Raw genomic sequence first — 6,663 nt, 5'->3', positions numbered from 1 at the left:
CCATCCTATGATTCTATGATCAAGTCCCTGTAGTGTAGCTAGCCTATGGGTCTTTGAGTCTCATTGTTAAGTGGGTCTAAGGCTCAACACGAAAAGTTACTTTTAAACTGGGCTTTTCAACCCACTTGAAATAGAAACCATTTTGAAGCTCACAGGGTACAGCATTCTGTTCTAAAATTGTTGGTAGACAACAGCACTGGTAAACTAAAGATGCATCATTAAATGAAAAGGGTAGTTTTTTTACATACCTTATAGCTAGATTCCCAAATAATTTTAATCACAATTTTAATAGGTGTTAGACCCAGCAGCTCTTACTGACTTCACTGGATGGTGTGAAACACTGTGCATTTTGGCAAATTGGAGGCTTATTTAGGAGCCTAAGTTCTAGTGCCAGCTTTTGAAAATCTTGGCCAGGATTCCCACATAATGTTAACACAGTCACACCGTATGTCTCAGTATTGTGTGAGATCTACACATCCAGCACTCTGCTAAGCTGCAAACTTAATAAGACAAGTGAAAAAAAGAGAAAAGCTTACATATGTGTGGTGTTGCTAAGTTAGTGTGTATTTGCTTTTATTTGAAAAAGATTAGCCTTAACTTACCACCTGCTGATTACATTTGGATACAAATAGAAGGTGAGGGAATAAAAGGCATCTTCGTAGATCATCTGGGATCAGGACTTAGTCCAGGGTGATTATTGTCAAATTGAGCTCACACAGAAGACACTGGAAAAACTTTAAGTAATTATTTGATCAATTCTTTAAAAGATTTCTGCCACAGAATTTTTACAGCAGGTGTATGAAGATACTGCAACCTGCAACCCTCTCTGTTGCTTTTTTAAATTTTCTTTTTGTTTGCTTTTAATTTCTTCACAGCAGTGAAGGCCTAAGCAACCTTAGAGAACAAATTATATGGTGTATAAGATTCTTATCTACCAGTACTATTTTACTAAGTTAATGTGGTTCATTTTTCTTGATGTCAGCTATCTAGAAGAAAAGCATCAAAGCTCAGCCAGTTCTGTAGATTTCTCTATCTGAAAGGACGAGATAGGAACCTCTTCTGAGCAGGTTGCACACAACCAAGATAAGGATCTAGGTCAGGTGATATGAATCCCACTCTGTTGCAGAAGCAGAAGATGCTGAGAGAGCACACTGATGGTGTTATTAATACTTCTGTGGAGCCAAATCCTCTTGTAGTCCACAAGAAACAACCCTGCCAACCTACTCCTGTGACATTTGATATAAACGCAAATCTCTTATTGTCTCCAGTGGGAGATGTCACATATCTGAGACAGCATCTGGTGCCAATGACGTGAGTAAATGTCCCCTGTGAACTGGGCAGAGAACACCGATACCATTATCATGAGATGTGCCACAGGATGTGAACTCACATTTTCAGAGGTGAAAGGCTGCTTCACTCACCCACTTGGCCATGCAGCCATTACCATCATACATCCTATTGATTGCTATGAAAGGAAGCACAAGCCTACAGGAATTGTTCTGCAACAGTGGGTGGACACAGCTTTAAACAGCTGTCTGAGGACTTCGCCAAAGGGTGGCCAAAATGAATTTTTCATTCCCCTGTTCCATCCATCATGCCACAGTGAGTGATGCCTCTGGAAATAGCTTCCTTGGCCAAACATAACAGGGTCACACCTGCCCAGCTGTTCTTGGTGGTCATGCTGTCTTAGGATAGGATCCAAAGCCCACTGAAATAATTGGAAAAGGCCCTGTTGACTCAAGCGGATCTTTGGATCTGCCCCTTAGTCCTTCTTTCTACTGAATTAACTGTGCAAGCTGGCAAACATTTCCCTATATCATGCATAGTAGGATTTGGGCCTTTGGGATTACTATAACAACTTTATAGTTCCACACTGGTAGACATTTTATCCTAGTGCCTTTTAGTAAGTGATGTCATTGCTCTCATCTTCCTCTGTTGATGCATTTTTGGCAAAAGTCTAGGATATCTTTAAGACCCATGGGGCTAGTCCGATTTTTCACATAGAAATGGACTTCTGGGATTGAGCTGTGAATAGGTGAGCAATCAGCAAGTTTCCGGAAGATGCGGACTCTAGCTCACAGTAGCGAATGAGAACATAAACCACAGGAAATGTACATATAAGGGAAAATCCACCTCTAGTACACAGTGAGAGAGAAAGGAATTATTGCATGGTTGGGAAAGTTAAGCAAATTTGTTTCTCATCCTGTGTAGGACAAATTGATGTAAAATTTTGATCCAAAGGCAGTTAAATCATGTGTTTCTTTCTATTGATTCCAACAAAATTTGGTTAAACCCTTGCAAAGATAAACATGCTTTTAAAGTCAGTAGGGTTTTGAGGTCTGATTCTGGTGTAAGTGGCAAAGACTCAGACCTTGGTTGTTCTAAAGGTAAGGAGAAGCATTCATTCCTGAAGTACTGCTCGTGTAGCAAGTGTTTATGTGCTTTTGTATCTGTAGTTTTTGTGCCATCTGAATCATTTATCCTGTATTACGGTCCACTTTATTTTTTTACCCCATCTAAAATATCTTTTTCTGCCACAGCCTTTCTATTTTTGCTATATAATACAAAACCATGTATTTATTTGTGAAATAATTTAACTAATATTGTTATCTTTAAAAACCAAGCTGACTTCAGCCCACCTCATGGGTGTAAACTTGCAAAGACTTTAATTTATGAAAGCACGGCAGAAAACAGAATGTGAGAGATACCCAGCAAGCCAGGGGGTAAAGTTCTTACAGAAATGCTAGCACAAAACCCCTAGGGATAACTCACTGCAATATATGTTTCCAACTGAACTATATTTTCAGTAAGACTTTCCTCCTTTTTTGATTTATATTAGATTTTATTTTCAAGGGATGTCCTTTGAACAGTTATCACAGAACAACAATACAAACACATCTTTTTTTTTTCCTTGTCATTTTTTCACAGCTGTACATTAATTTGCATACTGAAACCAAATGACTGAATATCCAGTGGAATATATCTTAATTTAAATTGGCACAGCTTTACTGTCCATGGAGTTATTTTCAGAATCTATTAGGTGATTCAGGAGTTCAAGATCTATTTTCAATAAACAATTTCAGAGCCCTTATGAAGGTTAAGATGCACAGGCTTAACTCTTACAAACTGAAACAATTCTAAGCAAGTGGGCACTTGCACAAAATCTGCAGTGTCTCTACATAGCCATAAAAATCAGTCCAAGGAAGAAATGGAAATAGACTGTAGACTGTTAAATCATTCAGGCTACAACTCTGGTAAATAAAACCAGAGGGCAGGTTCAAGCGCAGACCTGTAGTCACTGTAGTGTTTAATGCTAGGCCGGGCTTTGCCACAGTTTCGGTATGCTCCAAATGGTATCCTTCCTGTGGCTGTGCTGTGGCAGTACTTGGTGTCTAAGGCAGTCCAGGAATTGCCCCCAGCAGGCATTTCAGATGTGGCTGTAGATGTGGATGTAGAACATCAGCTGGTCTGTGCTTCACTGCCCTGTTTTGTTTCTGAACATACAGGTAGTCTCTGACACTGTTGAGAATGTTATTCTCAGTCAGAAATTTTTGGTTAACTGGTTGCTGTTGTCATTTAGGGTATTTATACAGGTGCATGTTCACATAGAACTGTATATGATGAGAATAATTCTTCATTGTATTAGCTGTATTTACTGCACGAAGAATCCATCCTTAGGCATGTGTACACAGTGGCTGTATGTGCTGGACAGGGGCTACATTCCCTCTTGGCAAGCACCACCACAGGGTGTGTGCTGTGTGTCCCTCAGCCCAGGCAGAGGACAGGCAGTGGAAACCCAAGGGAGAACAGGATCCGTGCTGGTGCTGAGCCCACGGGGATGGATTTGCTGCTGGTGGCTGATGCTGCGTAGCCGTGAGCTTGCCAGCAAAGGACGAGGGACATGCTCAGCCCTTGGTGCCGTGTGTGTTGTTCCTAATGCAAATGTTTTGGATAGTGCCAAACCTGACACAGTGGAGCAAATCCTAACCACAAGCCATTAACTAGCACCACAGATGAGACACATGTCAAACTGGGGATTTAGGAATGTGAGCTAAAGTCTTCTGTGTCAAAATTAGACGTGAAGGAGGATTGTAGAGCAACTTCACCGCAAATCTTAACTTTCCCCTGGCAGACTACAAAGTCATTATTTAATCACGTTTCTTTCTTCACAGATTGTGTTATGGCTCCACCTGGCAGGAAACACAGGGATTACTTAGTTAAAAGTGGTGTTAAAAAAGGAGCAATCAACAGTTTATATGTAAAAGGGTGTCACCAACTGGAATAGTGTTTTCAGTTCATCTTACTATTATCAAGCATTTGTATTGCCCTGTTGACACATCTAGATGCGTCCAGATTCAAAAGAGAAGTTTTCTCAGGCTCGGATTAGTGACTAAGTATAAAACAGGTGATAGAAAAGAGATACAAACAGCTGTAGGAAGGAAAGCAGAGGTAGGTGAGCGTGAGAGATGATGGGTCACCAACACAACTGACCTTACAATTATGTACTTAGGCTCACCCTGAACGGCAGGGGAGGGAACAATTTAAAGGAGGTAGAAGAGGTAGGTTTGTGGATGGTTTTCACAATGTGTGAAAATCAGCTTACTTTGTGTAAGCCAAAGAAACAGCTGAATTAGTTAGTTTGTTGGTGTGGGCGTAATAGAGGTAGGAGCCAACCCTAGCAATAAGTGAGTGGCACTGGGGAGGGGTGTGAGGGAGTGATCTCTGTAGCAGTTGTCTGGACTAGAAGAGGATGAGAGCGCTGCTCAAAGCCAGAGAAAAGGATGCTGCAGCAGCCAAGCTGTGGGCCTGGGCAAGTTTCAGACATGTAGATGGGTAAGGGAAGTCACTTCTGAGAAACAATGAGCTACGGGAATCACCTGACATCTGGAGAATCTGCCTTTTTTAGAAAAACAAAAACAAGAGGCATAGGAGGTGCAGTTCACTGACAAATTATGATCTCTCATTGCAGGTAATATAAAGGGGAAAGGTAGATGTGGGTGTTTCAGCCTGTAAAAATGAATATGGTTAAACATTTACAAGGGGCCTTCTGCCACAGTAACTGTGAGCACATCTCCCACGAGAAACCAAGCCGTTACTCTAACACCGAGGCATGCCAGTGAGGATCTTGACCAAGGCTGGCTCACTGCATCAAGAGGGCAGAAACTCAGCCTCGATAAGAGGAGCAGAAATTCAAAAAAGCAGAAAAACTGCCCGTCTGTGAGAAGATCGTGCACTTTAAATCCTTGAGATTATCTGCCGGTAGCCACCGGAGGGCACTCCAGACCTGCTGCTGGAAGTCCCTGACTCGTACCTGCGCGAGTTGCTCATCCTGTGCCAAATTTAACTGCGTGTGGGTACCTACCCGTGCCCTGACATGAGAATTAGACAGCCTTTAAATCCTTGAGATTATCTGCCGGTAGCCACCGGAGGGCACTCCAGACCTGCTGCTGGAAGTCCCTGACTCGTACCTGCGCGAGTTGCTCATCCTGTGCCAAATTTAACTGCGTGTGGGTACCCGTGCCCTGACATGAGAGTTAGACAGCACGGCAAGTCTCCTTCACTCCAGGCTTGCTTTCCTTATCCTTGTAAAATATCCAACGTGGTAAGGCACCCGTGAGTGGAGCAGGGAATGAGGAGGTGAAATTCATTGCAGATGTACTGAGCCCAACATGAGAATTTCTCCAGTGTTAAAGTGATGCTTTCAAAAAATGAAGTCATGATAACAAAACGCTGCTTTGGGATGAGAAAAATCACTAAGCAACCTGATTTCTTACTGGCTTCACAAGAGTTTTCACAGAAAACTTGATTTTTACTTGAATAAAGATTGAACTTGTGACATACTCATAAGACCAAATTTCCAAAGTGGCCTACACTGATGACATTTATTGTGGTGTTATATTCAAGTATTTTCTAAATATTTAAAGAAAAATGAGATTTTTTTCTTATATTATTAGATTTTTTGATGGCAAATTTTTTTTTTACTCAAAAAAAGTTCAGAGTGCATCACGGTACTGAATGTACTGCTTGAATTTTAGTAATAATGTATTTTCATTATTGGTGAAAGTGATATGAATATTAAGGCATGTATCATAATCTTTTCAGAAACACTGCTAGATTAAGAAACATTAAGGCTGTTGGTCTTGGTTTTGACTATTTGGTGACAAAACTCAAAAATTGTGTAACTTTTAGTGGTTTGTGTTTACAGATCTGTTAATGGAATAAATATTAAATAATTCACATTATATCCAATATCAAACTTCTCTTTTCTAATGCTCTCTTCTTTTCCTGAGTATCCTAGAGAAGTTAAGGAAGTTCATCTCCCCTCTAAGTTTTAATTTAGGTTATCAAAATCTCTGACTGAGAAAAAAGAAAAGTGTGTATGAATTTTTCTTTCAAGCTTGCATATATCTATAGATAGTTGCAGGTGTGAGCATATAACTAACAGGAACAGAAGATTTATAATTCTGAGTAGTAGTACAAATGAGTGAGATGAAACACATTAACAAGTCTTGGGTGGTTTTAAAAGATAAAGGAGAATAGGAGGGGGCAGAATAAAGGAAATTGAAGATGAAGGGGAAGAGCTTTTGAAGAGAGGTAAAAATGAAGAGAGATTGGAGAAAGGAGGGAGAAAATGACCCTTTGAAGAACCAAAGGAGCACACAC

This window comes from Eurypyga helias, unplaced genomic scaffold (genome assembly GCF_000690775.1).
Source record: "Eurypyga helias isolate BGI_N326 unplaced genomic scaffold, ASM69077v1 scaffold46669, whole genome shotgun sequence".
Classification (NCBI taxonomy): Eukaryota; Metazoa; Chordata; class Aves; order Eurypygiformes; family Eurypygidae; genus Eurypyga; species Eurypyga helias.
This window is presented reverse-complemented; position numbering follows the sequence as displayed.